The sequence below is a fragment of the Ciconia boyciana genome, chromosome 7, assembly GCF_034638445.1.
Source record: "Ciconia boyciana chromosome 7, ASM3463844v1, whole genome shotgun sequence".
In the NCBI taxonomy this organism is placed as follows: domain Eukaryota; kingdom Metazoa; phylum Chordata; class Aves; order Ciconiiformes; family Ciconiidae; genus Ciconia; species Ciconia boyciana.
Window position 1 is genome coordinate 5,964,595 of NC_132940.1, and position 18,432 is coordinate 5,983,026.

An 18,432-nucleotide genomic window follows, 5' to 3' on the forward strand; every position below is an offset into this window, starting at 1 on the left:
CCTTATCACGCTGCAGTCAATAACACCACATCAACCAGCATGCCTGACGTATTATACCACGCTCTTGAGACAAGCCAGCTGACCCAAGCCTGTGCTCGCAGCCTCTGCCAGCTCCCCTGATAGTGTCACCCCAGGCAGGGGCCAGCTCCTTACACCACCGCCTTGCTCCTTCATGCTCAGCCGCTGCCTTGCTCAAACACTCAGCCTTCACGCTTGTTTTCCCAGCGCTATTTAAAATGCTGCAGAGAAGGCAGGGAAGTCTTCTCAGCACCTCCAGACAGGAGCGAAACCTGGATGCTCGCACGACCAGTCTCACCAAGAGGTGACCAAAGTACTAATGATCAGCAGATGAAGGATGATGCTAGAGTAAGAGTCCCCGGGAAGGGATGAGCTGCTAGAAAAGGATGGCAGATCCCAGAGCAGCCACCCTTGTTCCTTTGGGTTGGACCCCACTGCCAGATGCACCCAGCTGTGAGCCACTTCCAGCACAAGGAGCACCACAACCAATGCATCCAAATTTGATCGCTACAGTGCCTGAACTAATAAGGTGAGAGCCGACATTTATTATTATGGACATAGCTGTGCATTAACAGGCTCAGGTGGCTTCTGGCTTACATCCCGTCACCTTGAAGCAAGGTGGAGCCGGTCCTGATCTGCAGACAGAGCTGAAAGCTTATTGCTGTTCTCGTGTCTGCATTGCCTCTGCGACGCCTCACGGCCTCAGCCAAAATTCCTGCACGAACCAACCCACAGCGAGAGGGCCTCTGCACCAAGGAGATTTATATGCTCAACAGCAGGAGAATTTGGGGGAGCAGATGTAGAGAGAGAGGGTCATGCAAGGTCACATTGGAAATACATGGCAGAGACAAGAACTTTGCCCAGTTGAACTGAATTCTCGCTCAATGGCAAAACCACAAGACTATCCTTCCTCTTAAAAGTTTTTCCATGCCCTAACAAGCCTGGTGAGGAGCTTAATGACATCTGCATGCTCTTGCCTGAGCAAGGACCTCATGATTTGGCTGGACGCCATGAAAAAAGATGTCCAAAAGTTATGAAAATAAAGGTATTTATCTTCATTGTTAGAAACAGAGACTGAGCCTTTTATTTCTCTCTCCTGGAGGATTAAGCTCGCAGATTTACAAAGAACTGGTTGATTACCAAAATAAATACATTGCCATGCCAATTTATAGGACACAAATGTAGGAAACCCATCCAACCAAATCAGGCAAAGTGTAATTCATGTGAGAGCCCTCAGCATGTGCAAAGGGCACAGTGCATGTGGAACAAAGTACACAGGGAAAACATGCTAGAAACCTCTATCTGCGGGAACAATTCCCAGTGCAGCATACAATGGAGCTATAAAATAAATGGCTTGGCTCTCCACTGGAAGCAAAGCCCAACTGTTCTCAATGAGAAGGAGGATCATGTATCTTTATAATGAGAATTCAGTCATTTTTAAATGTTGGCTTTGCTCATATCACCACCAAATCTGTCTGCAGAGCTGACAGGCTGCAGACTTCATTTGGATTTCTAACTGTGATTATACATGGCAGTGACGGATACCACAGGGTTTTCGGGGGCTTAGGGTTTAGGGCTGGCTTTTGTTTTTCAGTTGTTTGGGGCTTGGGATTGAGGGGGCTGTTGGGGTATTTTTAGTGTCACTGTCCAATAAGGCTTAAAGAGCTCTTTCCTCATTTTAATAGTTCTGATAATGCACAGAGATGAAAGCAGACCCCAAACAAGTTCTTCTTTATATTGGCAAAGCCGTCCCTTCTACGATGAAACCCAAGAGCAGTTTCTACTTTCGGTGCTCAGTGAGATGGAGCAGGACATGTTTACTGAGGCTGAACATACCATTGCCCTCAGAGGTGTAAGCACCACCCTTTGCAGCAAAGGTGATTCTCAGAGCACTAAAACATCTGCTTCCTCAGTAGAAACCAACCCCACAACCACGATAATGTTCAGGAGTTAAGGGAACTTTCCTCTTTGTTGTTTCTTACAAGGCAGAACCATTTTCTGTAGCCAATAGCACATGCAGGAGAGGTGCATTTCACAATCAGATCGGCTCCTTTCGCAGCCCAACCTGAACAAACAATTGCACATTTGAAAATGAGGTAGCCTTCAAGCAACCCTTAAACCCACATTTGGAAGCTGTTCTTTCCCAGTCCTGCCATCCACCTCAGATAACAAGGCTACAGACAGGCATAGCACTTGCATTAGGGTGGGACGCAAAGCAAGAGACTCCATAGCAGTGCAGTGCAGCGACGTCCAAGGCTTTACAGGAGACAGGTACAGGTAGGGTATTTGTAAATTTAAAATTCAATTTCTTCAAATCTTTGCTCCTACTGTTAAGACTAAAGAGAAGTTTGTCTGATTACTGCTGGGGAAATCAAGCAAATGCTATGATCGCTAGGGATCAGAGCCTGTCTCCAATGCGAAAACCAGGTGGCATAATTTTGACTCCTACGAGGCTGTTCTCCATACATCCTGGGGAGAACATCCCTGCATTTGTGACCCGGAACATTTGGAAAACAGCAACCCACACATATTAGCCTGATTTAGGGCACTGTTAGGCAGACTGGAGTTTGGGCAAGTGTGAGAAAGCAGCAGTTGACTTGACCATTGCTGCATTAGAGACAAGTTAAATGCATCCAAAACAGTGAACAGGTGACATGCATCGAGTTCACAGCGTGTTCCTTGCAAGTAGACATGAAGCAGATTAGAGAACCAGTTTAGATGAGTTGCCAACAACAAACGTGCTCGACTGAGCTGGTCTGGCACGCCACGGGGCTGGGTCTCAGCAGAGGGGATCTCTCCCATACTTCGCGGCACCGTGCAGTCCAAGGTGCACCAGCTCTGCACAGGAGCTGGGTAACACCTTGGGCTCCAGACTACCATGGCCTTCAGAGCAGCAGTACATGGCCAGGTAGCGTAAAAGCAGCTCAGGAACATCTAGACCTCGCTGCAGTCCTTACAGCAATGGGAACGCACTAAGATGCTGTGTTTGTTCTTCGGGCAGGGGTGGAAGGCTGGATGCAATGCTAGTGGGACTCCCATCCCTGCAGTGAATGTCATCCTGCCACTACATTGATAGAAAATTTAGAGGCAATAAGGACCAGTCCACACTCCAAAACAGCCTAAAGCACCGATTCTCCAAAGTTCAGCAGCAGCACTGTTGCAGCACAGCTATATCGCTGCCGGTACCCCAGCCCAGTGCTGCTGTGGCATAGACCGGCTGCAAGTGTTTTATAAAGGAAAGCGCTCAGCAAAGCCAAGCAGGGCTCTGGCTCTCCTCAGCAGCATACCAAGCCCTTCGACCCAGCACTCCTTCCCCAGCTTTAGCCATCTGTGCACAGGCCTCGAGGCCAAAATGAGAGGAGCCTTCCCAGTTGCAGCTTGTAGAGCAGGCCAAAGCCTCTGTACATTGTGAGCTGTGAAATATATGAACTCCCAGGCTTTACACGAGCCTCACTCTTCTGTGCAATATCATATGGCTTTCAGATTTGTCTGCCCTGTCCACCTCTCCCATGTGTTTCTGATAATTGCTTACATATGGAGGGGTTTCTCTTGTTTGCCCTTCGAAGGGACCTGCTGTTGTTCCCCCTTCTTAGATGAGGCTATGGACATACACATCATTTTTATTGGTGTATTTTATTGCCCCTACTTCTTTACAGCACACACCACCAGTCTCCCCAGCCTTCCCTTTCAGTCCGCTCTTTGCCATTGCCTCTCTGTTAGGTCTCCTCATTCCCCATCTTTCTCAGTCCAAACAGGGGCCCCTAATTAAGAGAATGCCTTATAAATCTCTCCACATCCAAATAAGATCCAGAGCCTGGCTGGGGAGACAGATCTGGAGACAGTGGGTAGGTCTGGCATTCCTCATGTTGCACACAAGCTTTCTTTAGCATCACTCTGCTTGGCACGTGAGCTTGGGTCTCAGCACCGGCAGCGTGCTCTGTCGGTGCCGAGACCCAAGCTCACATGCCCACTGCTTATAGCAAGCAGCTAGAAGAGGGATGGGCTGGAGACCACCCGCTTGGACCTCAAACCTTGGTTATGCAGAGCAAAGACCCAAAATGGGATGTTGACCCTGCAGGAGAGGCAGTCATTTTGTGTAGGGCTTCCTTGCAGGACCCCGTGGTGCACATTGGTAGGAGAGGTGGACAGCAATCTCTTCCCCAAAAAGCTGGTGAATTTGTTCTCTCTCAGACAGAGCCAGCAGACCCTTGGGTCAAGAGGCGAGCTGCATTCAGGGCATGTCCTACCCTCGAAACCCCCAGAACCAACCCAAAAGCCAGGATGGAGGTTCCTGCTACAAAGCCCTGCCTGGATACAGCTTTGTGCCCAGTTTCACACTGACCGGTGCAAGGCAGCTCCCAGCTCAGCACACTCATCCCATACCCAGCCCATCACCCAAGGCCCCATGGAGGCACCTAAGAGGCTTGCCCTAGTTTAGGGCTCCTGGGTTGCTCTCTGCTCTTTCCATTGATGCCGTGTGTGCACAGGGAACGTGGGTCTTAACCCAGGCAGGATCACCCTGCTGAGACAGCAGCCTGTGACTTACACATTGCATCGCCCAAATTATGTGTCTACAGGAGAAGACCTGAATACAGCCCTCACAACTCACAGTAACACCAAGCACCTCACTGAAAACCTGCTGCTTGTGGAAGAGTGGTGCTGGAGGCACTATAACTCAAAAACCACAAAGGATAATAGTGGCCTGAGACAGACAAAAAACCCCACCCCACTAAATCACCCCGTTACTTTTGTCTGTGCTTGCCCACAGTCCTGACTTTTGATCAATACTGTGCCTGCCCAGGGACTTAAGCTCAGCCTCCAGTGGTGTCTCTGCATTACAGTCGCACACAATAATTTCCTCGGTGTACACATCGCTGGAAACACAGCCGGTGCCAGAATTCCCCGATACCAAATCCCTCCTTGGGCCAGTGCCCAGCACTCTGAAAAGGCCGTCAACATCTGGAAGCAGTGATACTGCACATCTGCGAGACCCTCAGAATTACAGGATGGAGAGAGAACTACCTACAGGATTACTTATGTTGATAATTAAATCCCAAATAGCAGGACGCTAGATGTACTCACCTTCTCTAACACCGTAATGCTTGAACTATCACATGACCCGTACGTGATGCTGCTGCTGCAAACAACCCTTGGGGTAGAAATAGATGGAAATTTTGCTTGCACTTGTAACAGAAGTGCAGCTGGGGAGGCTAAGCAGGTAGGATAAATCTAAAGAAAACATCTCTAATTATCAAGGGACTAATTTTGAGTCTCTTATTCATGCAAAGTAGTAACAAAGCAGATCATTGCACTGGGTATCAGCATGACTCAGGGTACTGGATCCAGGATTTAACTGCAACCAGGACCTCTAGGACCAAACCAGGGTCATATAAAGCTTCTCCAGGCTTCTCACAAACTTGGGAAACTCATTTACGCTCTCAGGCTTCACAAGATACGGCTTTTCTACAATGCCCAGCAAGATACCTTCATGCTTCTAACATACTGGTTTTCTGGATGCCTGGTATGGAGGAGCACAGAAGAATAGCTTGTGGTTTTAGTTGGGTTGGAAACATTCCTTATTCATAATTCTGGCATAATTTATACCACAACATACAAGATACCTTGCTCCAAACCATGTGACACTGTATCTTTAATGCATTTTCTTTCTTTAAGTCATTTAGGTTTTTGCTACTAATGAAGTCCTGATTTCCTGGCAGTGGGGTGAGATGTAGCAGAACGAAAGAAAGGACGAGAGGCACTGTAAGCCCTTCTCTGCTATTCCCCCATCAGCACTGCATCAGCATCGCCCAGCCCGTGCCTTGGCAGAAAGGCTCTGCTCAACACCGCACCCCACATTGTAGCTTCAGCCTGGCCCAGCCAGATTTTTGCAGAGGTTCACGTACACACATCAGTTCACATGCATGAGAAATCCTTCTGAAACCGGTGAGGCTGATTGGGTGCCTGACGCTAACTGTTTGCTGCGCTGATGTTTCAGGAGTTTGCAACAGGAGTTTTATCAAGTCAACCAAAAGTCAGAGCTGTCGGAGTCAAGAAGAATTTAAAAAAGGATCTACTTCAGCTGCTGGTTTTGTGTACTAACACCTCCTGCTTGGCTCAAGGACTACGAAAATTCAGAGACGTTACTAAATTTATGTATATTTTTCTATTCTATTTACATTCTTTATGCAGAATTTGCCCCTTGATAGCCAAGATCAGGGATCTCGATCACCCCAGCTACCCCAGGAGCTTGGGGAAATGTTTTCCTGTGGTGATCCTGAACAGAAAAGATATCTAGACCAACAAAACACTGTTGATACAGGCTATAGAGTAGCAGAAGCCACCTGTACACACTAGAAGAGCCACCCTTCTGGACGTGATATACACGCTACAGACAGATAACAATTTGCACAAAGAACAACATTTGCAACCGTAACATGAAACGCAAGGTAATGAGGCTTTCTGACACTTATCTCTTTGATCTGAGACCTAGGCTCATTCCAGTTATTCTCTAAGTCATCACAGATAAATACTGTTGTGCATTTTCAATGACCCCAATCAAAAGCTTTTCCAAAATCAGAAGCTCACAGGACCGTGGTGCACTAGCCTTCAGGAGTACATTTTGGAGAAGGTGGGGCAGATTTTTGCTCTTTTGCTAGTGAATAAACCCATTCTGTGGACACCCAGTATTGCAATGATGAGAGATCTGGGTTCAAAAGGAGGTTTTTTGTTTTGCTGTAAATCCTATTTATGACTTAGGGTGCAGCTGATATGCCGTTAGCTTTTATTTCATTGATAATTCTGTGATTGTAGTTGAAACCTTGCAACTTAATGAGCTGATGTTATTACTCATACTGTGTGGCCATCTGGAACCAGTTTGGTCAGAGAGCCCAAAGCACCAAAAGCCACCTGTAATGCATTAAGCCTCAGCCCAGTACCAGCTCCGTGGATTTGAAAAGCCAGGCCTGCATAAATACTAACCTGTGAGAATGTAATTGGAGAAGTGATATTTAAGAACTTATAGTTTGCCAGAAATGCTCATTCTCAGGGGAATGTATGCAGAGGCCTAAAGTTTAAAGCCAAGCGGTTTTTAGTTTCAACATTGTGAATCAAGAAAAATCATTGCATATGGATGTCGTTGGACTGTCCAAACCACTAGGTCTATCCAAACAGGCCAAGCTATGCCAGGGGTTTTCAAAACCAAGGCTCCCTCCTAGCACCTGAGCCTCATATTGCACATGTTGCTTATTACTGAGGGACCATCTTGAGACATCACTCAAAAAGGACTGAAGAAATAAGGGGAAAATGCTTCATAATGCTTTATAGTCACAAAAAACACGCGACTGCCACAATCACCAAAAAACAATAATCACTGCAGAGCTCTCGCGTATACGACAGATAACACCCAACAATTTGGAAAGGCACAAAACAGCCTCTAAACACCCCAACAAAATATTCTACTGAATATCATGGTCAGATATGAGCTGCTCTGGGCCAAAAAGAGAAGTGGAGTAACTGCCTTGCCTTACCTGAAAGTCCTTGCTGTGTCCTGAGCAGACCCATCCTCAGTGGCCTTCTCCTGGGACAGTGCATGAACTGGAGCTGCTGGTGGCTCTGGCACTGGTGCACCAAAAGGGCAGGTTGTGTTTGGCAGAGACATTAATTAGCATGGTTCCTCTCTGCTCCTTAGCCCATTGCTGATTTACACCAGCTGCGGGGGGTGAGTCATTGCTCAGATTTCAGAGATTCGGGTAAAATACAATTTAAGTAAAATACTTTTTTTTCTTTGATTTTTCAAAATCCTTTTGGCATTTCAGTGGTAAAAAATATAGTGGGAATTGCTTACCCATTACCTAAAGCCCCTGGTTCAGGTAAAGACATGCAAAGCTCTGATGCTTCTAGGTAGGAGTGCAAACCCCAGAGAAATGCAGATGGCTCAGCCCTTGCAAGGGTTTTAATTTCTTTTCTTCTCCTGCTTTTCCTGCACAAGGGGACTTTACAGAGCAAATATAAATGGTTGCCTTTCTTCTCACACACATTTTCTTCTTCTACCAACCTAACACTGGGCAGAGAACTCAACCAAATCTCCATATTGTTCCTCTTCATTCAACTACAGATATTTCCTAGAGTAACCACCCCCAATCACAAGCATTCAGAAATGCTTCCCTGAAAGCAAGACATGATAACTGTGTCTTTTAATAAGAAGAGAACGAGCCCTCTTCCACCTGAACTGCCTCTTTTCCAAGATTCGGCTCCTTCTTTGCACTGTGTCAGAGCGGTGACGTAAACTTCAGGGAAAGATGTTTTGCAAGGGGTAATGCGGTGCTGGGCTGATCTGCTTCAGCCCTGGTTTGGTTTAGTAATCAGGAGTGCACTTTGTCAAGGAGTGCAGCAGTTTCTCGTACTTGCAGCAAGTGGGCAGTTCTTACCAGGGAGCAATTAAGAAGGCAGAGACACAATGGGATACGGAAAGCAGCCCGACTGTGGCAGTGAACACCTTGCAGTGGACTCATGCAAAATACTTCCCTGAGGACAGCAGACTGCAGCAGTGCAAATGCCGGAGCACGTGGAAGCAGGAAACCAAAGCCATAAAGAAGCATATTCTGTGCTCAGCGATAGTTATGACGTGGTCCAGAGGGCCAGCCAGAATGGAGAATTTTCCTTTAAGTGAATGATTTTTTTAAAAAAACCTTCAAGAATTGTTGAATTTGGGAAATAAAAAGTACCACTTGCTTTTCCCAGGCTGTGCTTGTATAACACATGGAAACCTGTTCAGAAATCCTCTGTAGACGAGTGGACAATGGCTCCATTGGAAGAAGAGAGAAGACTAGATGCTCTTACTTTTGATGGCCTCCCCCCATACCCACATCATGGCGTCATTTTCCATTGAGCTCCAAGACTTCCCCAGACCAGAGTTAGACTTGGAGACTGGTAAAACATACCGAGTCCAAACTTTCTCCTTAAGGAAGTCTGCTTCAACAGGAGGCCACTCCTCCAAAAGTGCTTAGTCCCACTAACTTCCACCTGAAGCTTTTTGAAAGCAAGAGTGGAGCTCCGAAATTATCCAGAACATCTCATTTACGAAGTCTCCTTTATCTGAGGTATTTGGAAATAATTTCTAACATAGAACTGAAATGGTTTGCTTTTTCTGCACAAGCAGTTACCATTTCTTCGTGATATTCCAGTAACACGGTGACTAATGCAGCCCACATCTGAACGGGGTGGGAGTAGAGCACGACGTGGCAGAAGACAACATGTACTGCAGCAGACAGTGCCCATGGGGAATCCTCTTCTCCCTCCAGTAGATACAGGCCTGTTTGAAGGCACAACTGGCTGCACGAGCATTTTGTCTTAGAGGAGAGCCTTAAATGGTTCACGAGGAGCATATAAGCATATAAGCATGGTATTTGTGGGAAAATCACATTTTGTTCAGCATCACGTGCATTTTACCCACTCAAAATACATTGCAGGGGCTCAGCATGGCCAGCGTCATCCAAAGCTCAACTATAACATCCATCCGTCTTGCCTGGAATTAGTTTGTGTTTTATTTATCATTTTTTAATGCATTTTGGTGACAGGAATGAATTCGTTTTAGATGACGGCTGGAAGTACCTTTTTTTTCCCCCGCGTAATCCTGAAGTGCTTTGAAATTCGCAAACAGTCATAAAAAAAAAAGGGTCAAGGAGAATTTTTTCTGATCTGGTTTTGATATAAGTGATGCAATGCAATATAAAAGAGCGTTTACAGAAAGCCCACGATAACAGCGAAAACGTGAAGAGGTTTGATTTTAAACCCCAAAGTGTGGTGGATATATTAACCAGGAGTTGGGGAGAGGTCATGCATTCCTCACACATAGATGCTTTCCAATCCCATCCCTGCCTGGAAAATGCCCCAATCTTCTCCTCCCCCATCCCCATGGCCAGGCAGGGGCTGCGGTGGAGGCAGCACACGCCGGGGGCCATGCCCACGGAGAAGAGGGTTGTCCCCTGGCCATGTGGACAAAGCCCCTGAGGCCCACCACAGAACACGGGGAACAAAAACAAATCCCGAAAGAAGGGCGGAATTTCCATGCGGACGTGCGAAAGACGGCTCTGGCGGCTACTTGCTTTTCATTTATTTTCTTTCTTCTGTGTCAGAATATATTACAATACAAATCTTTCTGGCTTGCAGACATAAAGCCTTTTTTGTGGGACAGTAGATACTTATTTCTTCATGATCCTTCAGATTCCTTCCCCCCCCCCCCTCAAATTTCAGCAGATTTTTCAATATTTTGCGGTGGGGTTTTGAGTAATTCAGAGCATAAAACTGTCTAAGGAATTTTTCTTTTAATCATTCTTCGTGGGTTGACTTCCTGAGAACATACTTGAGTGAGAGCTCCATCAAAAAATGCTAGGTTCTCTTAAGTTGTGTGAAGATTAGGATGGGAGGATAAAAACCCACAAAAATTTCGAAAGCTTCACAAAAGCATTTAGAAAAGTTACCGAAAATTCCCCAGTATTTTCTGGGAAATTTTTTTTTTTTTTAAATCAATGTTCTACCTTTTCCCTGAAATGTATTTGTGGCTTGGACTGTGAAAGAAATCTCTCTTGCCAAATTTTTATTAGTCTGAGCATTCATAACTCCATTTATATGGAGGCAACAGGAAGAAATACCGAATCATCCTCTACGATTGTTGCATGCTGTTGGAAACCTTGGTGTTCCACCCTACCTTTGAACCTCCAGATAAGTCCTACTTCTTCCCTACTTTTTATTTCAAGTCATTTTCTTCCTCTGAAGGTTTTCATTTTTTCTCAACACCTTATCTGAGATGGGCATCCCACCCATGCCTATATGCCGTTTCCCTGACCATAGCGGCATCCTCCCAGCCTCCTCTATTGCTATTCCATCCGTGTTTCTTTGATATATAAGATCTCTGAGGCTGGGATGGAAAGATTTTTTATTCCAAACTTTTTTCACACTTAATCAGTCTCAGGAAAAAAATAAAAAAAGAAAAAGAAAAAAAAAATTTAAAAAAGCAGGATTCTTGGGAAGCTGAGTTTGGAAAACATCAGTCACAACTCCTTGAAAGCCTCCCTCTCGCTGATAAATCTGACAGTGAACAGTGTCACCAGCTCGCTGCTGGTGACAGCTCCTGTTCCACGTGGGCCCCCGCGGCAAGGGCAGGGACAGAGCAGGTACCTGGCTTCCTTCAGAAGGACAGGGATGCCCAAGCACAACCCACAGCAGATGTGTTCCCACTGTTCCAGGAGCCACCCTTAGAATAGGATCCAAGCGAAGGCGCTGTTTGTTTTGCCATGCTATCTCATATAAACCGCCTGGATTTGCTCTAGGAATAACAAAAATGCCTTGCTACTTTGTTTGCATTTTATTCATTCACAGCTAGGATTTCCAAGAGCTCAGAAGTGTGGGCACACAGACGCTGCTCTGCAGTCAGCTCAGCGTTTGGCTGTCAGAATAAAATTCAACCTACACTCAATGCCTACAAGGAAAGAAAAATAAGGAAACCCATCTAGATTAACTGGCTCATTCAGTGTCCCACAAGTTTTCATTCACAGCTTTTGCTGCCAGGGTTGCACCATTACAAATTGAATGGTTCAAAGCTTTGTTTCTCCAGAGGCTTTTTCCTTCATATAAAATACACGTTATTGCAATGCATCCCCGTGGCACCATGCCAGCCAAGATCAGCCATCTGCACACACCAGAGCAAGAAACTCACTTGTGCTTAGCCAAAAAAAGGGGAAAAAAGTTCATTCATGGACCACACAGTGTTAAGTAGAGGTACAAGGGCTATACCTGTCCTGGACGCCTGCTCAGGGTCACCTCCAAACCTCAGCAGCATTTGGGTCATCTGTCTTTGCTCGAATCTGTCCTACACACTGTTGTGATTTCCCCCAGCTGTCCCAAAAGCCAAAGGAACCCCCCACACTCTGCACAACAGTGCCTCTCCCAGTGGCAAAACCAAATTTCTGGGCTCGGGTCTCTACAGAGACACCAAACCTGGCTCAGCTTTTCCCAGCAGCTGCCTGCTCCTGTTACAAGATTTACACCTTGCTCCCTTCCCTCATGGAGTGCATTACAACCTAGAAAACGAAACCACCATGGTATTATAAACAACGTGGGGGGAAAAAAAACCAAAACCAAAGCAGAGACCTCACATGACACATCCCATCCGTGGCTTGCCCAATCATTTTTGCAAGATGTTATATCTTTACACCCTAAAACGCTCTATGTGCATCTCCCCACGTCTATCAAAATCTGCCTGTGCAGACCAGCACTGGGGAGAAACCCCTTATTCAGGACTGACTGGGGGTGAGCAGGGCAGGGATTTCCACCCGCCTTCACTGAGCATGTAAAATACTTGATTACTGATATAAAGCGATAGGAAATTACATCCCCACCGTAACAAAAACCAAGCACCATGTTGCAGACCCATAAGGATTTACCCTGTTCCTGCTCTGGGCTTACTGCTGCTACGAACTGTTGTTCGTCCACCAGCAACCTCCACTCCCACTTGAAAAGAATAGCGTAACATTTTTAAAAAAAAGCTTTCCACATACAGAAACACATGTTTCTCTGTAAATATTTAGAGAACATGTGAATCCTCAAGAGAACGGGGCAAAGTGGTGAGAGCGTCAGCAATTGCTCTCATTGCTTTCCAAACCCCAAACATTAACAGTTACGGTCTTTCTCCATCTCTTTCTTGTAAGGAGTGTTTCTTCTTGTGGTAGCCCCTGTGCATCCCATCGCCGTGGCGCGGGGATGTTTGACACTATGTGCTTGACACGTCGCTTGACACTTGATGCTTTATGGGACTTTTAAAACAGCAGGTGTGCAAGATGCAACCCTGGGTCAGTCGGTGGGGATGAGAGGCTCCATCCAGTCAAACAAAACAAAATAAAACAAAAACACTCCTTTTCATGGCTTGGAGCTGGTCATGAAAAGGCCGGAGCACTGGAGCCCTCCCTAACCTCGGGGCTGCCGGGGTCTTCTGCGGGTGGCGGATGGGAGGGGAGCGGGCGTCCGGCGCAGCCCGCCTCTGTCTCCATGGAAGTGCTTATCAAGTGGAAGGAAGTTATAATAAAATTTACCGCAGTTCCACAAAGTACCACTGTTTGTGTGTTATTAATCACTTACACGGGTCCCCGTCAGAGGAAATGGCAGCCCCGACAGTGATTTATACGCTATTTAGATAACCTGAGGAGAGCGCATTATGAGCTCCACGCCCGGGCTGTTGTCCACCGAGGGCTGCCCCCTCCTCCAAACACCCGGGGGTCCCCTCGGACCCTCCCTTTCGTCTTCAAAGCCACCGCGTGCCTTATCAGGGCCACCGCCAAAGCAGCCGCTTTCCAAATGCATCCAAACGCGGGAGCTTTTCCCATTGCTGGGAGATCAAACAGTCCCTCCTGCCTGCAAACAAAAAATCTGGCTGGAAAACAAAGTAGCTGTCCCCCGCCTCGAGTCCCAGGGGACATCAAGTCCAGGCGAACAGCAATGCTGCTGCTCCCACCCGGTGCTGAGCCCTTGCAGGGCAGTGCCCAGCGCAGGTCCCATCCCCTGGCCACCCCAGCACGAGGAAATCCCATCGGGATGTTCATTTTGCTGCAGAAAAATGGTTAATGAAGGGATGCTAGTGTTCTTTCTGAAAAAGAGAGACATTTGCATAACTTATGTTTTTTAAAAAGAATTTTTATTTTAAAATATGGCTTCAGTGAGCCTGGGGTGCAGTATGTTCGGGCAGCAGAAGGTGTTTGGGTTGCAAGTGTTTCTGCAGCACTGCCCCGGGCCCCAGTAGAGCCCCACAGCCGCTGAGCCCCATGCGATGCAGGGGAGGACGGTGCCAAAGGGACCGGAGAAGGGAGCCTGCTCTGTTTGCTGGCACCGAGACCCAGGCTGACCACGTTATAGCACTCCTCTTCTCCTCCTGACCGTTCCTCCAGCAAAGCTTTTCCCACTCATCATCCTTCACCCTACATTCGGGGTGCACTGGCTGCTGCTTCATCCTGTAGGATGAGATCTTGCTCTGTGGTCCATTCTTGGATGCACAAGAAAGGACTCACGGGACTCAACCCTGCCTGGTCTGAGCTGTGGGCTGGATGTGTCTCGTTCTTTCTCCAAGAAGCTGCAAAACTTCTGTTTCTTCCCCCCACCCCCTTTCCTTTCTCATTTTGGTAACTTCAGACCAGCAAGAAGGCCCAATTTCATTCGCTAGGTCTGAACTGAAACATTCTCGTGCACAGAAAAGCCCTCAAATCTCTCTTTCCATCCTGATTTTTTTCCCCCCTGTGATGTGGAAGTTTATGTATCCTTGAAAAATCCACGTCCCTGTTTCTGAGGGAGCCTAGGGGAAGCGGTTCGGGGGGATATGGCAGCAGCACGGCTCGTCTCTGTTTCGGTAGAAGGGTTGTTTTCCTTGCCCATAATCTCTTCTGCGTATTGCATTTCCTCTCTGTTTCATAAATGAACAAATTTACTGTAATCATTAGAGTTTTACTCCAAAATTAAAGGCAGGCTAATACAAAACTATGCACATATTAACTTTAACTTTGCTTTTGTTAAGTCAGATGTTTCTTAATCAAAACCATATTTTTGCAAAGTCTGGTGATTTTAGGCACCTTTTAAAAAAAAAAGAAGAAGAAAAAAGGAGTTAACCTTCCATTAAATAGTAACCTTTCTTCACCATAAACAACTCCGCTCTAGATCAATGGTGCTGACATTTGCTTTCGCAAATGCAAGTGTTTGTTTCTGTCTTTTTGTAAACAGAGGTAATATCTTCGTGGCCTTTTCATTTTAGTTGACATTGAGAAACACACAGTATAAAGACATAACCCAGAAAGCTCTGGCTGCAGAGCTGGCTCTTTTGGAGAGGCTCAGAGTCGCACATGAAGCGTGGCTCTGAGGTTCAAGCAGAGCTCCATGGATTAGAGCACTTGAAATCCAGAAACTTTCTCAGAAGTTCATTTGGAAACCCAGATCTGACATTTCGCCTCTGCAGCCTTCCAGCTGGTGACGCAGAAACGCTGCCACGTACTGCAGGTTTCAGCCAAGCCCCAGGCCAGCTCAGGACTCAGGACCATACATTCGGTGGGGCAGATGCCCTTGCTTCTGCCTGGATGATATAAACCATCATTGCCAAGAAGCAACAGAGGCTGGGTACAAGTATTGGAGAAGAAAAGGCCATCCTGACTTGCAAGAATGCTGCACCTGGCAAGGGACTGCTCGCTGTGTGCAGCGCGGGTCTCCCTTCGTTCCCATGTTACACCTTTCAGTCCCACGTGCATGACTTGGATACCATCGGAGACTTTAAAAAATATTAGATGCTTGTATCATCTGAAATTATCCCTTATTTTCCCTGGATTTGCAGCTCTACTTTAGCCTTTCCATGTATTAGGTCCTGTTCAAAACCTCAGTCGCTTCCACATCTTTTGGAGCCTCAATGCCTTTCTAAAGTATGACCCCATGCAGAGGCCAATGCAGATCCCCTCAGACCCAGCTGGCAGGGCTTTCAGCTTGGCAACACATGAGAAAGCCCTTCCCCAAAGTGGTGGCCTCTGTGGCATCAGTGCTATTTCATTCTCCTACTCTGGAAGCACCAAGGGTCCCCAAATAGGACAACTCCCAACTCGTGTCCAGTATCGCACACCCACAGGTCTGAAAGCACAGATTTCTTCTTAGCTCCGCACCGTACAAATGCTGTATTTGCTGGAGCTTCTTTTGCCCTAATCAGGACACAGGAAAGGGAAGACAAACACTGCAAGGTGAAGCGTGTCCTCAAGTGGTCAGGTTCAGGAGCAATAGGGCCAACGTGGAAATATGGGAAGATGCCAGCATTAAGTGAAAGGTTCCCTTCCCGTTCCCCCAAAACCTATCACAAAAGCTTTCAGCTGCATGCATTCCATCGCTCTCAAATTTAGGGTTTGCACCTGAGGCTGTCGATACCAATCCCGCTTCTTCCCACTTTTCCCCACTATCCCGTGCTGGAGCTCTGAGCTGCTGTCTGAAGCAAGCATTAAAACTGCCAGAGAAAGGATTTAACAGCCCAGGAGACCTTACCCGGCTGTGGCATCCCTGTCTCTGCTTCGACCACAAGCTCCCACACTGGCCACAGGGCTAAAAATAAAGTAGTGCTATTTAAATCAGAAAGCAAGATGTACTTTTTTGCTCATCTTGCAGGTTTGAGTAGTCGCAGCTAAAATAACTGATTTGTTCTGTTGTTTTCCTCAGCTTATTTTAATCCTCATACGGGTAACTTACGAAATTGTGGTAACACATTTATTTACTCAAAGTATTCATTCAGAAGCAGCAGACCACTGGAACCCACAATTTTACTCATGAAGCAATCCCTCTCTGAACAGAAGAACCAGTTTCATGCTCATAAATAACAACAGTAGAGAAAGAAGAAAAGTCTAAATAAGATGGAGAGAGAGGGTTCAATAACAAACACAGCTCGCCTTTCAAAACAGCCTTACAAAAATGCTGTTTGTACCACAGGTCTCAGCTGGACAATATGAGGAATGTCAGGAATCTCATTTCTAGAGTCCAGTCTTTGGGGAAACGGCAGTTTTTAAGAAATACACAATGATACTATCCTGAAAACAGTTATATAAATCACAGCTGACGCAGCCCAGAAAACAGCTACTTCGGAGCTCCAGCAACTGCGGCAAGATGTGCACGTATCTGTTGGTCTGTGTCTTACAGGACAGTTTATTCCAAGACCGACTGCTTCATAAGTATCTTAACTCTTCAAACCAACACGTGGGAGGAAGGCGTTTGTGCCTGAGCCCTTATGTCAGTGGGCTCATTGGGCTGGCGCACCATAAATGAGAGAAAAATAACATTTTCGTGGCAGTAACTATAACGTATTGACAAACATGCAAAAAATGTTTACTTCTCCTTCCTAAGAGCGTGGCAAGCGCAAACGACCCGCCCACGGGGACGCAGGACGTCAGTGGCAGGACGAGCGATTTGTGACTTGCCAACGTCCTCGGCAGCAGCCGTTTGATCCCTTTCTGAATCAGCGTTTCTAAAAAGCTTTATGGACCTGACAGCCCTTTCTGAAAGGGGGGAAGCTGGGAGGTTTGCCCCCGACCCGCACCCTCCTGGAGGAATTAGGAGCTCTCAACTGCTAAGCTGACATGACCCAGTAATGATTTCTCGCCAGGCTTTCCTTCATATTTTTATCTCCCCACTTCATTTTCCTCCTCAGTGCACAAAATAGCTGCTCTTCTTCACTGGCTCATCACCAGGCTCCCATGGGTCAGCAGCGAGCGCTGTCCCACCTTCACCAGCATCGCTGACAACCAGCGGAGGACAGAAACTGCAGGAACTCAGCCCAGTTTCCGCCATGGCATTTCCTAATTGGCAGCACCAAGCGGCAGAGGTGTAAAGGCATCCCCTGCCCACGTGGGATCAACTGCATCTCTAGACTCGCCGTGTCAGCAAGGTATCAAAGGGGACATCCACAGCGAATCTCCAGACCTGCTGGATGTAAACCTCCGTTCGTTATGTGCCTGTGACGCAGAGCAGAGACATGACACAGGAGCTTTCTGAGGATGGATGGGCTAATTAAAACACTGGCTGTCTCTCGGGAGCTGGTTGGAAGGAGCTGGCTTAAAGGACGGAGGCTTGATGGGCAGGCGGGGAGTCTGTGCACTTCTTTGACATGCTGCAGTAGCGATTTTTTGGTGAAAAATGATGACAGCTTGAGAAGCTGAAGCATCAGCCCAGGGAAGGGAGAGAGATCTAAAGTAAATCGGGACCGTGACTGCACCGGCATGCCAGCGCTGCCAGGCACCCCGAGGGGAGGCGACCCTCGGAGCCCCATCTCCTTCCTGGAGGAGGGGACGGGCTGGCCACAAAGCCACCTTCCCCTCTTCAGTCCCACACCGTCTGTAACCCTGTGACAGAGCAGGGAGCAGAGAGAAAACCAGCGTGTACTCCAGACACATCTCGTGTCTACCGAATGCCACAGACCTGCTCCCTTGCCCCGTCATCAGCTCTGCATGGACAGCCCCCCTGTCCACCTTGGTGGTACTCAAGTTCACCCTCCCTCCCCAAGCCCTCCAGCTGCAGGAGATCAGGGTGTCTCAGCCAGTGCTGCCCCATATCCGCAGTCAGAGTTTGGCCCCGCTACCCGCAGAATCAGTGGCTAAATTCCCCTCGATCGAGTGTTGCCCTAAGCGATTAACCAGACAAACACCACCCTACAGCGGACCAGCTGGACGGGTGACTTGAAAGCAGTTTTGCTCATGACATGCTTGGACTCTGCCTGGTGAGAGCGAAGGGTGAAGCTAAAAACATCATTCACCAGAGAGCACATTTTTGCATTTCAAAGAAAAAACAATTTTACTTGCTAATAAATGATTTGTTTATTTACCCTTTCCTCCCAGAGAATGGTTTCATGGCTGCAAGTCCAGATAA